The sequence below is a fragment of the Oncorhynchus clarkii genome, chromosome 11 (assembly GCF_045791955.1).
Source record: "Oncorhynchus clarkii lewisi isolate Uvic-CL-2024 chromosome 11, UVic_Ocla_1.0, whole genome shotgun sequence".
Classification (NCBI taxonomy): Eukaryota; Metazoa; Chordata; class Actinopteri; order Salmoniformes; family Salmonidae; genus Oncorhynchus; species Oncorhynchus clarkii.
The window spans coordinates 28,683,446-28,699,576 of NC_092157.1; the positions used below are offsets into that span (position 1 = coordinate 28,683,446).

Genomic DNA, 16,131 nt, shown 5'->3' on the forward strand with positions numbered 1-16,131 from the left:
TGAGCTCTATTTCAAATAACATGCACTCTCCGCGTACATTGGCAACACTCAAAGCACAGTGACATATTTCAAATCAAAATAGGCCATTCTGTTCTTTTGAAATGCATTTTCCTTAATACCTTAATGAATTAATAATGAATGATCTTTGTGATGGTGTTTAATTCATGGATTTTAACACTTTAAATTGTGATGTTTTAGTGATTTTTCATGTGTACGTGCTGTTACATAAACTAATACAAATGCCATTGTGTTAATTGAAATACATTTTCTTTGGGATTCTAAATGTTACTTTCATAAACAGAAATCAAATGATTAGTCTTCCGATAGCATATATGAAATGCAATTATTAGACTGTTAGAATGTTCAAAAGAGGCGTCATTGGCCCGACGGGGGGTCCAACAAGGCTTTTCTAGTGTTAAGTGCCACGGCATATTATTTGAAACCTTGGGTTGAGTGGTTTTTTAAATCTATTTCTAACCTAGGTATAGCCTAGTACTTGTTTTGTCTGGCAAGGTTGGAGAGGTTGGTGAGTGTTAGCGACAAGGACAAAGTACAAACCGTTCTGTCTTCACTGTCGTACAAGTATTGTGCACTTATTATTTCAATTTATCATCCAACACAGCCATTTCTCAACATACCAACCCTCCAAAAACATGACGCCTTAAGTTTAAACTTTCACTCTCCAATTAAACTGTTATATTCAATTTGTCTGTAGCCAAAGCTGTATGCTTTCAATAGCATTCTACAAACACTGTCTGCGTTATGCATCAATAAGATCTGTTGTTTGAACTGACATCACGTCAAGCAACAAAGGCTGGATGATGGCCTCTGAAAACACTGTATGGGTACGAAATGGCAATCTATTCCCTTTGTAGTGCACTACCCATAGGGCTCTTGTCAATTAATGCACTATAGGGATGGGGTGCCATTTGAGGCACAAACACTGCTTGGCAACGATGGTGGAAATGGTTGCCTGATTCATTGTTTTAATGACACTTTGATGAGGCTGTTTGAATAGTAAATACTTGTGTTTCCATTGTTTGACTAATTTCCTCAAAAAGCTAGGGAGGGTTTGAATTTGCCGTAGGAGGTGCTCCAGTGATGACTGATTCAGTTTGGCTGAAGTGACTACTATGAGTCACATATGATCCGTATCAGGCCAGTATCACAGGATTGATCCTGGTCAACATCCACAAGCTATCTAGAGGTTACTGTAAAATGTCTCATGAGGAGAGACAAATGACGGAATCCAGATTCTGTCCAGACACTTTCAAATGCCACTTAGGTATGATATTTTAGGGGATGTCAGATGAGTCTTCCTTAAAGTGCATACTTTAACTATGTATTCAGATAAGGAATTATAAAAACAATCAAAATATTTTCTAAAAGTATGGACCAGGTGCTATAATATCAATCTATACAAACAATATGGCTGGTATGGACTCCAATTCAATACAGTATCAGAGAAAAGCTTTGAATTGTGCTTCAGTCTTTATAATAATTTAATAATAATAATTGATTGGATTTTTTTAGTGCTTTTTTCACATAGGTGCTCAAAGCCCTTTAGGGGGAAACTCACCTCATCCACCAACATAGTATAGTACCCACTTGGGTGACGCACGGCAACCATTTGTGCCATTGAGTTTCAGCTATGCCTCTAGAGAAAGCAAGCTTGAGCCATTTAAAGACATAATGGTAACTGAGGACACCAGTTCATTGCCCGGTCTACACCAATGACAATCACATTGATGCCAAGGTCTGTGCTTCAAACAAATAATTAAAGACATGTTCTGGTACTTCAGCAACTAAGAAAGTATTTTTTAAACCTCCCGCTTTGGGCTGGATGTGTCAATGTGTAGTTCATCCATAATCTCTTATCAGAATTACTGTTTTACCTCAATTAGCCACGAAATCCCTATTTTGAAAGCAACTGTTTTCTTGCAGCTGTGCTGCGCCATTTTCCCAACATTTCTCCCCACGTGGGCTGGCCCCTTAGCAATTTGAGTTCCAGCCAAAGAGGCCTACCCAGCATTATCCAATGAGGTTGCAAGGCTGTCCCAATGGCTCAGTGGACACAGCAGAGAAAAAGAGCAAGAGCAATGACATGGTGCATATATGTGACGTAGTATACAATTTTTGGGAACCACTTAGAACTACTGGCTAAAACGTACAGTATACACAAATATCAGAGAATCTCTTTAAACAGAGCCACTGATCTAGGCTGAATGAAGAGATGGGGATAATTCTGCCTTCAATTCAGATTTTCATCCATGTTCAGTGTTCTTATTTTTTCTGAAGAAAAGGTCTAGATCCCCTGAAGCTAGTTTAGAGACATCATGAAAAGTCATGAAGTGATTGCTATTATCCCTTATGAGCTGTTTTCTGGACACAGATTAAACCTATTGTACTGGATTAAGAATAATGCTCAATGGAGATTCTTCATTTAAAGTGTTTTGTAGACAAGCACTAGGCTTAATCTGTGTCCAGGACACTGGCAATGGATGTCCAGATTTCATCAAGGCATACTGTATATTGGTTGATTTCTGATGGGAGCCACTACAGAATACTCCTAAAGCCATGCTACCTGCACCAGCCAAAATTCTCACCAAAGTTGACGGCATTTAAATATAGTTGATTGAACGTCAGCCCAGGTAATGCAGTGAAATGTCTCCAGTCTAACGAGGTAAAACTACCTACCTTACACTGGGGGGGGGGGGGGAAGGTTCTTAAATGGTTCTTCCTCAGCTCTTAAGGTTCTTTGGAGAACTCTAGCTTGATAAAGAACCTTTGAGTTATGTGTGAGGTTCTTCACATGGCATCTACGGTTCTTCAAAATTCTAAAAGGTTCTTGAAATGTATGGAAGCCTGCAGATGTGTCAATTTCATAGCACAGAGCAAATTGGTCAGTGTTAAGTAGGGTTCATTTTTAGTGTAACATTTCTAGTGTTGATTCAAGAGTTAAATTAACACTAACGAGTTTAATTAACACTCAATTGTGTAACTGTAAACGAACCCCAGTGTTGGCGTTAATAACCAGAGTTTAACCACGCCCATCATTATCATATTTCCCAGCATGCTCTATTACAGGTATATTTTTTTGAATTGCTTCTTTTAATATCTATTTTTTTACTTGTACATTGATTGATTATTACATTTGAAGCTGCTAAAATATGAATAACATATTTCTAAAACTATTCCAATCGGTGCAATAAGGACTTATTGCACCCGTTACAGAATTGGTTGTTCCAGTTTAGCTGTTTAGGGTAGTATCACATTGTAGACTTCTCAACCTTGGCAGTCAATATGAATAAAGGTTGAGTGTGGAGAGAAATTCCAAATGTTGGATATCCCCACTCCGGCTGGATTCAAATAGGAATTACACATCACTTTGCAAACCAGCATAATGTAATTTGCAGGCCTGATGTGTCCCATAAACTATGAGCCCTACAGCAGGTCTAATCAATTCCGGACCTGGAGGGATGAAGCATTTCTGGTCTTAGATTTTTTTGTGTGCTTCTTCAAACAACCACCACATTTATGGTTCTTAGGAAACCCTAAAATGGTTCCTTTATGGCATTGCTCTCAAGAACCTTATTTGGTTCCAACTTGCACCTTTATTTATAAGAGTTGTGTTTCTAAAGCATTCCAACATAAGGGCATGCCTGCCTCTCTTTTTAAATTATATTTCAGAGTGGGAGATGGAATCTGATACGGAGAAAGACCTCTGCTAATAAAAGGATAAGAAATCAATGAGTGGAGTCCCGTTTCCTGCAGCGCATTCATATTTGTGTCTGAAGCTACTGCTACAGTGGCGCTGCTCATGCATCAGCTATCCTAACTCACACTCACTATCACACCCCTACAGCAGCTGTAGCAGCGGCAGAAACAGCAGTCCATAACTCCAGCGAGGGAGAGAGAGGGAGGCTTACAACGTACACACCACAGGAGACAGAGGCAGAGCCAACGAGCTGCAAGTGCACTCATTAGCACCGAAAAATAACCTGTGATAAACCCCCTCGCTCCGTTTCTTTGTCTCTCTCACAAATACACATACACAGAGAGAGAGACATTCAAACACTCACGCACATTTTCTGTAGAAACAGCTCAAAGCACAAATGGTACTTTAATTTTTCCATACCTGGTGGGACTTCCTTTGACAGGCATGACAGCTGACAGTTCGTGAGGATGAGTGAGAAGGACTTTCTGTGCTTGCCTCACCATTTTCTCTCTTTCTCTCGCTCCCTCTTTCCCTTTTTCTCAACCACCGTCTGTCTCTCTGGGGCAGTGCTTAGTGCTCGGCTAGCGGAGAGCCCACTTTCATTCTCTCTCTCTCCCTCTTTCTCTCACTGTGGGTGTGAGCAGAGGATTGAAGGAGTGTGTGTGTGTGTGAATGGTATAAGCCATCGTCCAATCCAGCCTGACTACTGCTCTATGGCTGCAGCAGCTCCAGGAGGAGGAGATCTCTGATTGGTCGGTTTAGAGCTGAGTGCATGTCTGTCAGGCTTGCACCACCCTCTTTGTCTTTCACACTACCCTCCTATTTTTTTTCTCTCTCTCTCTCTCTCTCTCTCTCTCTCTCTCTCTCTCATCCCTCTGTCTTTCTCTATATGTTAACCTTCATTTTCATCCACATATTTCTCCCTATTTCTCCATCCCTCAGTCATACGTGTCTCCCTGTATTCTTGCTCTCCTTCTCATGCAAGTGCGCACACACACACGCACACACTCTCCCTCTCTCAGGTACCCTAGGGCCTTTACTCTCTCTAGCTCCAAAGGGAAACTTAATGAATAATAAACAGAGGAGTGAAAGGGGAGAGTTGGGGGTGGAGGTAGAGGAGCGGGCAGTGGGAGAGAGGAGAGAGAGAGAAAGAGGTCCTTCAGGACCATGGCACATTGGAGAGATGGAGAGAGGGCTACTTTGAGGTGTTCACCCATCAAGTAGACAAGAAGAGAGGAAGAGAATAGAAGACGTGGCAAAGTGGAAGAGGACAGGGGATAGAGGGATGAGGTGGAGGGGTGGAGGTGTCTAAATAAAGAGGGCGCTTGGTGAAGAGACAGATTATACTCCAGAGACAAGGAGGGAGGCTTGGGTTGAGAATAGAGGCAGGGGGAGAAATGGATGTTGAAAGAAAGGGGGACTCACTGGAAGACGTCACAGGAACAGCCTCTCCTTAACAATGTGGTCCATCTCCTTCATCTATCATCCAGACCCAGTTCTTTCAGACAGACCAGAAGTGTTTCTCATTTACTAAAGAGTTTAATCTGCATACTACTAGTTAAACATTTCTGAAACGTAGGAAATATGTTTGAAAAGAGACAGTACATCAGAGGTTTTCAAAACTATTTTTAGATTAACCGCATTACAGAGTATATTAAATGGTTTGGTTGTTTTGGAGGATTTCGGCAATTTTTGACTCAAATTCATTCGGCATTCATATGATACACGCATCTGGGTGGCAATGACTGGGTGGGCTATAATATAAACTAAATTGTGGTTATTGGTGGTTTATTGATGTGGGTCAGTTCACCACCTAGTTGCAGTCATACATGAATGTTAACCACTTAGCATTTCCTTTCAGACACCACACCAGTGTCTAAACGTGGCCATTTTGTTTTTCAAATAAATCGAATTACAAACTCTCACTTTGTTCAAACCAAGGGCATCCACCTCACTGCCTGTTCATTGGGCTTTAAGAGGTTTTAAGCCCTGACCATTGACTTCAAAGCTGGTCTGCCATTTTGTTAGCTCAAACCCTGAGTGAGCGAGTGTGACCATGGATTCATGGATTCATGTAGTGTGAGATGGTTGTGTGTTGCTGTGGTTGGTCCCCTCCATAAGAAACACTTGTGTCAATTAATCACAGCTAAGCAGAACAGAGAGATTATGCAGTCGACTGAATCTCATTTCAAGCTGATGGTTTGTGGTATAGGTGGGTGTGTGCGTGGGACATGCTGGGGACACAGACAAATGGCCAACTCTGTGGGCTCCAGCATCAGTGGAGCTATAGGGAGACACATTACCGGGCTGGAATAAAGAATGTGTCTTCCTCCCATAACTTGTCTAATTTATGTGGTGCTGGACAAGTATCAAGGTTACATTGCATTTTTCCATTAAAAAGCGATACACCATTGTTTCACTGCAGCAATGGAGGAAATACAGTAAATACTTTTACCCTTGGGCAAATTATCCAACAAATGAGAAGAAATAGCTTCCAGACTATTCTACAGAAATACAGTGCATTCGTAAAGTATTCAGACTAATTCACTGTTTCCACATTTTGTTACGTTACAGCCTTATTCTAAAATGGATGAAATAGTTTTTTTTTCCTTTATCAATCTACACACAATACCCCATAATGACAAAGCAAAAACATGTTTTCAAATTATTATTTTTTTGCAAAAATTAAACAAAATATTTACGGAAATATCACATAAGTATTCAGACCCTTTACTCAGTACTTTGTTGAAGAACCTTTGGCAGCCATTACAGCCTTGAGTCTTCTTGGATATGACGCTACTAGCTTGGCATGACTGTATTTGGGGAGTTTCTCCCATTCTTTATTGCAGATCCTCTCAAGCTCTGTCAGGATGGATGAGGAGCGTCGCTGCACAGCTATTTTCAGGTCACTCCAGAGATGTTTGATCGGGTTCAAGTCCGGGCACTGACTGGGCCACTCAAGGACATTCAGAGACTTCTCCCAAAGCCACTCCTGTGTTGTCGTTGCTGTGTACTTAGGGTCGTTGTCCTGTTGGAATCTGAACTGTCGCTCCAAGTCTTAGGTCCTGAGCGCTCTGGAGCAGGTTTTCATCAAGGATCTCTCTGTATTTTGTTCTGTTAATCTTTCCCTCTATCCTGATGAGTCTCCCAGTCCCTGCCACTGAAAAACATCCCCACAGCATGATGCTGCCACCACCATGCTTCACTGTAGAGTTGGTGCCAGGTTTCCTCCAGATGTGACGCTTGGCATTAAGGCGCATCTTGTTTCTCGTGGTCTGAGAGTCCTATAGGGGCCTTTTGTAAAACTCCAAGTGGCCTTCCATGTGCCTTTTACTGAAGAGTGGCTTCTGTCTGGCCACTCTACCATAATGGCCTGATTGGTGGAGTGCTGCATAGATGTTTGTCCTTCTGGAAGGTTCTCCCATCTCCACAGAGGAACTCTGTCAAAGTGACCATCGGGATCTTGGTCACCTCCCTGACCAAGGCCTTTCTCCCCCGATTGCTCAGTTTGGCTAGGCGGCCAGATTTAGGAAGAGTCTTGGTGGTTCCAAACTTCTTCCATTCAAGAACAATGGAGGCCACTGTGTTCTTGGGAACCCTCAATGCTGCAGAAATGTTTTGGTACCCTTCCCCAGATCTGCGCCCTGAGGAGCTCTACAGACAGTTCCTTCAACCTCAGGGCTTTGTTTTTGCTATGACATGCACTGTCAACTGTGGGACCTTATATAGTGTCATGACTGTCCTGTGAGTATCACAATTGGTCAGATCAGCTTGGCAATGTCTGACAATAAACAGACATTCTCTCACCCGCAGAGAGAATTCTCTCACCCGGGTTTTTGACACCTCCACACCCGGTCGTAAATTAAGCAGAAGAGGACTCTCTCCAAACCCTCCGGTATTGGCTAAAGGAATGTCCCTTTTTCTCCAGAGACTTTTGCCAGGCCAAAACTCTTAACGTCCAAAAAGTGGATAATTGTACAATAATTCAAACATAAAGAATGTTATGGTCAGTGGGGAGATGTAGAAAACTAATGTCATATTGTTTTTCATTTTGTGATGTCATTAAAAACTGTATGGACAAAATACTGTAACTTGGAAAGGATACCGTATTTATCTGTCAAGTTTCCATCTAATACGTTGGGCATATGATATGAAAAATGAGAAAATTGTTTTTCTTAACCTCTTTGATCTCTAGGGGCGCTATTTCATTTTTGGATAAAAAACGTTCCCGTTTTAAGCGCGATATTTTGTCACGAAAAGATGCTCGACTATGCATATTCTTGACAGTTTTTGAAAGAAAACACTCTGAAGTTTCAGAATCTGCAAAGATATTGTCTGTAAGTGCCCCAGAACTCATTCTACAGGCGAAACCAAGATGATGCATCAACCAGGAAATGAGCAGAATTTCTGAAGCTCTGTTTTCCATTGTCTCCTTATATGGCTGTGATTGCGCAAGGAATGAGCCTACACTTTCTGTCGTTCCCCCAAAGTGTTAGCAGCATTGTGACGTATTTGTAGGCATATCATTGGAAGATTGACCATAAGAGACTACATTTTCCAAGTGTCCGCCTGGTGTCCCTGCGTCGAAATTGGAGCGTAAAGCCAGGTGCAATTATTTTTCCATTTGAGAGCAAGGAGAAACCAGGCTTCCACGAAGGATATATCATTGAAGAGATATGTGGAAAAACACCTTGAGGATTGATTCTAAACCACGTTTGCCATGTTTCAGTCGATATTATGGAGTTCATTTGGAAAAAAGTTCGCGTTTTGAGGGCTGAATTTTCGTTTTTTTTTTTTTTTTTTTTTTTTTTTGGTAGCCAAATGTGATGTACAAAACGGAGCTATTTCTAATACACAAAGAATCTTTTTGGAAAAACGGAGCATCTGCTATCTAACTGAGAGTCTCCTCATTGAAAACATCAGAAGTTCTTCAAAGGTAAGTTATTTTATTTGAAGGCTTTACTTGTTTTTGTGATAGTTGCCTGCTAAATGCTAACGCTAATGCTAACGCTAATGCTAACGCTAAATGCTACGCTAGCTAGCTACTGTTACACAAATGATTGTTTTCCTATGGTTGAAAAGCATATTTTGAAAATCTGAGATGACAGTGTTGTTAACAAAAGGCTAAGCTTGAGAGCTAGCATATTTATTTCATTTCATTTGCGATTTTCATGAATAGTTAACGTTGCGTTATGGTAATGAGCTTAGGTCTATAAATAGAATCCCGGATCCGGGTTTGGTCGTCGCAACAGGTTAACTTCTTGATCCTACTTGAGACGCAGATGTCTCAACTAGGCACCTGGAAATGCAAATGCGCTACGCTAAATGCTAAATGTACTCGTTAAAACTCAAACCTTAATCAAAATTCACATACAGGGTATTGAATTAAAGCTACACTCGTTGTGAACCTAGCCAACAAGTCAGATTTTTAAAATGCTTTTCGAAGAAAGCATGAGAAGCTATTATCTGATAGCATGCAACACCTCAAAATGCCTGAATGCGACGTAAACAAAGACTTTGCTTATCCGGCGCTACACAAAACGCAGAAATAAAATATAAAACATTCATTACCTTTGACGAGCTTCTTTCTTGGCACTCCTATATGCCCCATAAACATCACTATTGGGTATTTTTTTCGTTTAAATCGGTCCATATATACCCAAAATAGCTTTCTATGGAAGCTGTGTCATTCAGAAAAAAACATCGTTTTTAAACGCTGCGTCATTTTTTAAAATTAAAAAAGTTGACGATAAACTTTCACAAAACACTTCGAAATACTTTTGTAATCCAACTTTAGGTATTAGTAAACGTTTATAATCTATCAAAATGATTACAGGGCAATGTATATTCAATAGCTCCTTGTCTGCAAATCAATGGCTGCCAATGTGCACATTCAAACCATCCTGGTGGAGACCGGAAGAAACGGAATCCTGTTAGTTGGATTTTCCAACAAAAAAGTCCATTGAAAATGACGACAATGGCGACATCGTGTGGAATCTGTATGAATTGCATGCAGATCCATAATTAATTTTGTGCTCTTTTAACAACCCATGAAAGTGACTTATGGAAATTATTTTTAGCTTTCAGAGAGCAGTTTTTCTTGCGTTTTTCAATGAAACACACGATCTGTTATAGTCACAGCCGTGATTTAACCAGTTTTAGAAACTTCAGAGTGTTTTCTATCCACACATACTAATCATATGCATATACTATATTCCTGGCATGAGTAGCAGGACGCTGAAAAGTTGCGCGATTTTTAACAGAATGTTCGAAAAAGGAAGGGGTAGACTTAAGAGGTAGGAATATGATTTTAGGAGTCATAAGAGATAACTTCTAAGGGGACGAAGCCGTCCCCTTTGTGCATTGTGCATAAAAAGCCTTGGTAACGAATTTAACATTAGACCAGGAGACGTGAGGCAGAGAGCTAGACGTTTGAAATGTTTAACCTCAACACAAGGTGAGGAAAATTACTTTACCTACCAGACCAGGACATCACCAGTCAGCAGCCTCATGTGTAAAGTGGTTCAAACTCGGATTATCCACACGAGGTGGAGATAACTCCCCTCTCAGACAATCACTGTTACAGCTAAGAAGAAGTTCTGAGGAAACACCCTATAGAGTTTGGACAACTAAGAAAATGGACATTGTGACCTCTGGTAGACAATCAGAGCATGTACAAGTGGGCAGAGGAAAGGCCCAACCAAGCCCTTTTCAAGAAGGCTTTGATCCGACAGAGATAAACAACAAATGAAGGCATTTCACACATGAATACATTCATGATTTCTTACTCCAAACAGGTGGCGGTTCGTGTGCAAAGTATATGATTAATGGGATAAAAGTTATAGAACGTGTCCATAATAAGTGTCCCTTTTTCGCTATCTCTCTCTTCTCCCCAACTCTCTTCATTCGTTGTGTATAAGCCCGATATTTTGTCATTCCACTAGCGACCATGACTCATGTAGTATGTGTGTGTGTGTTTAGTCTGTGTTATTATTTAGTTAGCTAGTAAATAAATCATTAAATAAATTAGAATAGTACTGAAAAAATAGCAAGGCTGGGGTTTTTGCAGATCCAAGAGGTTATGACCGTTCAGAATGATGAAATGTTTCATGAGCTGTAATGACAAATCCCCAAAATGTTCCATACACACAAAAATTATTTTTTTTTCAAAAATGTGTTTACATCCTTATTAGTGAGCATCTCTGTTTTGGCTAGATAATCCATCACCTGACAGGTGTGGCATATGAAGAAGCTGATTAAACAGCATTATCGTTACACAGGTGCACCTTGTGCTAGTGACAATAAAAGGCCACTTTAAAATGAGCAGTTTTGTTACATAACACAATGTTACAGATATCTCAAGTTTTGAGAGATCGTGAAATTGGCATGCTGTCTACAGGACTGTCCATCTAAGCTGTTGCTAAAGAATTGCTATTCATTTCTCTACTCTAAGCTGCCTCCAACATATTTTTACAGAATTTGGCAATGCGTCTAACCGGCCTCACTACCACAGACCACATGTAACCACGTCACCTAAGGACCACCACATCCGGCTTCTTCACCTGCGGCATCATCTGAGGGGGGTGCTGAGGAGTATTTGATGGAGGCCATTGTGTTCTTGGGAACCTTCAATACTGCAGAAATGTTTTGGTACCCTTCCGCAGATCTGTGCCCACATAATCCTGTCTCGGAGCTCTACGTTCAATTACATCGACCTCATGGCTTAGTTTTTGCTCTGACATGCACTGTCAACTGTGGGACCTTAATTAATTAATTCATTAATTAATTAGGCTTTTCCAAATCATGTCCAATCAATTGAATTTGCCACCGGTGGACTCAAATACAGTTGTAGAAACAACTCAAAGATGATCAATGGAAACAGGATACAACAGAGCTCAATTTCGAGTCTCATGGCAAAGGGTCTGAATACTTGTGTAAATAAGGTACTTTATATATGTAAATTAGGAACATTCTCTAAAAACCTGTTTTAGCTTTCACATTATGGGGTATTGTGTGTAAATGGCTGAGGATTTTTATTTAATCCATTTTAGAATAAGGCTGAAACGCAGCAAAATTGGGAAAAGGTCAAGGGGTCTGAGTACTTCCCGAAGGCACTGTATATACAAAAGTATGTGGACACCCCTTCATATTAGTGGATTTGGCTATTTCAGCCACAGCCGTTGCTGACAGGTTTATAAAATTGACCACACAGCCATGCAATCTCAAAAGAAAATTGGCAGTAGAATGGACTTACTGAAGAGCTCAGTAACTTTCAACATGGTACCGTCATAGGATGCCACCTTTCCAACAAGTTAGTTCATCAAATTTCTGCCCTGCTAGAGCTGCCCTGGTCAACTGTACGTGTTGTTACTGTGAAGTGGAAATGTCAAGGATCAAAAAGGACTCAGCTGCAAAGTGGTAGGCCACATAAGCTCACAAAACGGGACCACCGAGTGCTGAAGCGCGTAGCAATGTAAAAATCATCTGTCCTCGGTTGCAACACTCCCTACCGAGTTCCAAACTGCCTCTAGAAGCAATGTCAGCACAACATAGCATAACTCTTTGTCGGGAGCTTCATGAAATGGGTTTCCATGGCTGAGCAGCTGCACACAAGCCTAAGATCACAATGCACAGTGCCGGCTGGAGTGGTGTCAAGCTCGCCGCCATTGGACTCTGGAGCAGTGGAAAAACTTTCTCTGGACTGATGAATCACGCTTCACCATCAGGTTGTCCAATGGACAAATTGTAGTATTCATAAGGGCATGAAATCAGAAGGCAATGCAGGAAGAAGGCAATGCAGGTTGACATGCTCAGAGTGTAGATTTATCATACAAAATATAAAAGTAGATTTAGTAAATATGCATGGGCAATAGCCCAAAAGAAATAGCCTCAATTTCAGCCTTAACCTGTCCTATCTGAATAGACACAGGTCGAGGGCAAGACTCTAGAGACTGGTTCCCCCTGAGAAACCAAATAGAATCTGTCTAAAAGGAGCTCAAAGAGTTAGGCCTACATAATATAAGCACTTGCCCCAAGGATCATACAGTTACCCAATTGGCAATTACAACCAACAGTTTCCCCTGTGTATCAACAATGGTCCACCACCCAAAGGACATCCAGCCAACCTGACAACTGTAGGACGCATTGGAGTCAACATGGGCCAGCATCACTGGAGGGTTATACAACTCAATATTAGGAAGCTGTTCCTAATGTTTAGTATACTCAGTGTATAATGCCCAACTAGGACTGAATGAGACACTTGTTTTTTTAAGTTGAATAATTATTATTTTTAAATAGTCAGCATGTGTAATCTCCGACGGTAGAGGGGTCTGGGTTGCTGCGTGTTCAGCTCCCATACCCATTCCCAACCGCTGCGGAGTTAGTGTCAGTACTGGTGAATTTCTGGTGAAATGTATTTAACCCTTTGACGTGTGCGATCACATATTTGTGATCATTGAGTGGTCCCCGCAGCGAACCATCGCAAATATTTGATTGGCAAAGTAGCAACAGAATTTATGATGCAACAAATGCATCTTAACAGCATTGTTGTCTGAAGAGCATCTAAACAATGTTTAGAACTTTATTGCTCAATTCAACCTTTTATGGTAAAAGATAAATGTAAACTTCATCATCCAAGTATCACACATCTACAACCAAACACATTCCATGAACCAGTCTAAATAACAGGTTGCGCTGACTAAAAAATTAAACTTAAGTTAGCACCCTAACAGCTAGACTTGTTTACTATGTACAACATATCTGGTGAGAACAAGGGAGAAAGTTAATATTGTTTAGAAAAGAGATGAATGTCAGCTAAGCTAACAGCAGCTGAATTCTTTAGGATGGCAGCAATGTTTGTTAATGACAAGCAAAACTCCCTAATCCCAGAATCCCACTATAAGATGCAAATAAACAAAGGCAAAGATAGCTGCTCCCATTGCCTGAAAAATATTTACTTAGTTTGGACACTTTTCAGCATATTGCAAATCTTCAATGTATACATCTTCAATGTAATACAGTGTATACAACAACCAGAGTATATAACTTGACAAGTCGTTTACAGTTTATGACAAATCACAAAGGAAATAAATGTTGTTTTCACCCCACAGATCATCGTCAGATTGGAAAAAATTGCTTTGAACGATCATCCTCTTTCTAGAGCTCCGACTTTCCAACATGAACATCATTGACGTCATGATTTGACCATGATTTGAGTTCCCAATTGTCTTGAATGCTCCATAAGTCTGTCGAGTAAACTATCCCTTCACCTCGTTTTGTTATAACATCTTTGGTCTGACAGACCAAAGATAACCAGAATGCATTGTATAACGTCAACTAACATGGCGCAACACAAAGCTGGCAAATAGCTTCGCATTAGCTCATCATAATCAGTACAACCTTCAAAAAGGTATTTTACACACATTACAACCAGAATGCATGATTTGAAAATGTGAATTAAACAGTAAATACATTACGCTCCATACATATGGCACGCTATAGTAGGAGCGACAACGCGCAATACAGAAAGTACGGCACTTTCTTTGATAGGATTGCACACATGTTCAAAGTTATTATTTGTAAGGAAAACCACAATGAAGACCATGCGGGTGCGATCTAGAACATGTGCCAGGGAGAAAAAGTTTGTGCAAGGACTTTTCTGACTAGAAATACGCAAATGTCTGAATACTTGAAACACTGGGGAAGTGCTTGGGCTCTCGTTAAAAACGTTTATCCGGCTAAGTAAAGCCTTAAACAGTAAAGCCTCAACTTGAAATGGGCTACTTCTTATGTGAATTATTGAGGAAGTGGAACACACCTCAATTCAAACTGTTGTAGAAAATAATTTGAAATTGACAAGTTGAAACATAGCCTATGCATAATTAGAAGGCAGCATGGGTTAACTGTCCTGTTGCGTAACAATCACGTTTAGGAACAGCGAGTGCATTCTGACATCATGCTCATAAAAAAAAAACTCAAGTTGCGGCGACTGTCAGAGATATTTGGAACTCACACATGAAAAAGGGTAACTTGTAAATAATGAGTTTATTTTCCCGTAGTAATGAATAACAACTGTATGCAGACATGTCGATAGACGTAGTATAAACCAGCCTTCAGTCTTGAAAGATTTTATTGTTTAGACATGGCTTCACGTGAATCCTTAAGGAGACGAGTGGGGATAAGGTTTACGAGGGTGTGAACGATGCTGAATGAGTGTAGACAAAGAAGAGCTCTCTAGTAGGTGTACCAAAACATTCAAGCGGCATTTTCTCAAAAGTGGGGATACAAGTTTATCAAATTTCAAAGCAGAATAAATGTCCCTATTGTTTCTCAATTGTAGTGTATGACATACCATGTTTTAGCTCTGTGTCTCTACTTTTATTCAATTTAAAAAACACCAGTTAAAATTTTGCTACAGCCAGTTGGTCACATATTCAATTTTTTATTGACATTATCGGCTATACAGGCTTCAGACGAGTCCCAAGAAGCTTGTGGGAGTTGTAGAGCAAAACAGATAACATCATCATGTTCGTGAGTCATCTTTCCATAGATGGGTCATAACAGTTGGCCACACTGTTCGGACACCGCAAACGATTTTGTGAGGAGACATAGGCGGAATCTGTAGATTGAGACACGTCCAATGCAAAAAAAAAACCTGATATTTCTAGCTTAAACTGACAGATTTATATGGGGATTTTTTTATTTTGCTAATTGGATTTCCGCCGGGGCATGGACATCGACCTTAGGGGATTAAACTGCGCAGTAGTTATTGTACCCCCGGGGAAACACTAAAGATGTTCTACATTTATATTTGAATTAAATGCAATGTTTCACAGTAATCGCCTCTCAAACAATAATGTGTAGTGCATAAATGTATCAATACGATGGAGTATGTCACTTTGTTTTTGTTGTTCGACATTTATGACATAGTCTTATGTTCCAAAATTTGAAATTGTGTTTTTTTTTTTTTACCTTGGATAGAAGTACAAACTCAGAGCTTCAAAATGGCATATCATACACTGTAGTTGGAAGGAACATGGGGAAGTAGTACTGCTTTAGAAGTTGATAAACAAATAATTCAATTTAGGAGAAAAAAGGCATTCAACCATTTTGCTGTGATTATCACACTTGCTCTACTTTCATCATTGGGAAACATGTTTAGAAAAGGAATACTTTCAAACAATTGCCAAAATTGATTTTCTGAACATTATCTCACCAAGTTATCCCATTATGGAAAACCATTTACAGTATTAAATTGCCTATTGTTGTATAATAAAGATTGAACAGTTACAGTGCTGCTCTTTGTTTACGCACATTTAGCATCGTTCACACCTTTGGCCACATGTAAATGTGGCCAAATGCTAAAGAGGTATTGCTTAAAAAAACAAGAAAAGATTTCAACAATAAAGTACTTT

The 16,131-nt window shown here is 40.2% G+C and overlaps 1 protein-coding gene across 3 annotated transcripts in view; it reads right to left on the reverse strand.

Annotated features, from left to right (window-relative positions):
• Nucleotides 1–16,131, reverse strand: part of LOC139420429 (cadherin-18-like) — a 409,544-nt gene that overhangs the window by 230,675 nt on the left and 162,738 nt on the right. Inside the window, exon 1 of one of the 3 annotated variants that reach the window (XM_071170551.1) lies at nucleotides 4,139–4,350. The exons of 1 other annotated variant lie outside the window; for it this stretch is intronic. The gene's annotated coding sequence lies outside the window, so the exon portion shown is untranslated. Of the gene's footprint in view, nucleotides 1–4,138; nucleotides 4,351–16,131 lie in introns of those variants that run through there. One more of the 3 variants, XM_071170554.1, reaches the window with a different exon arrangement.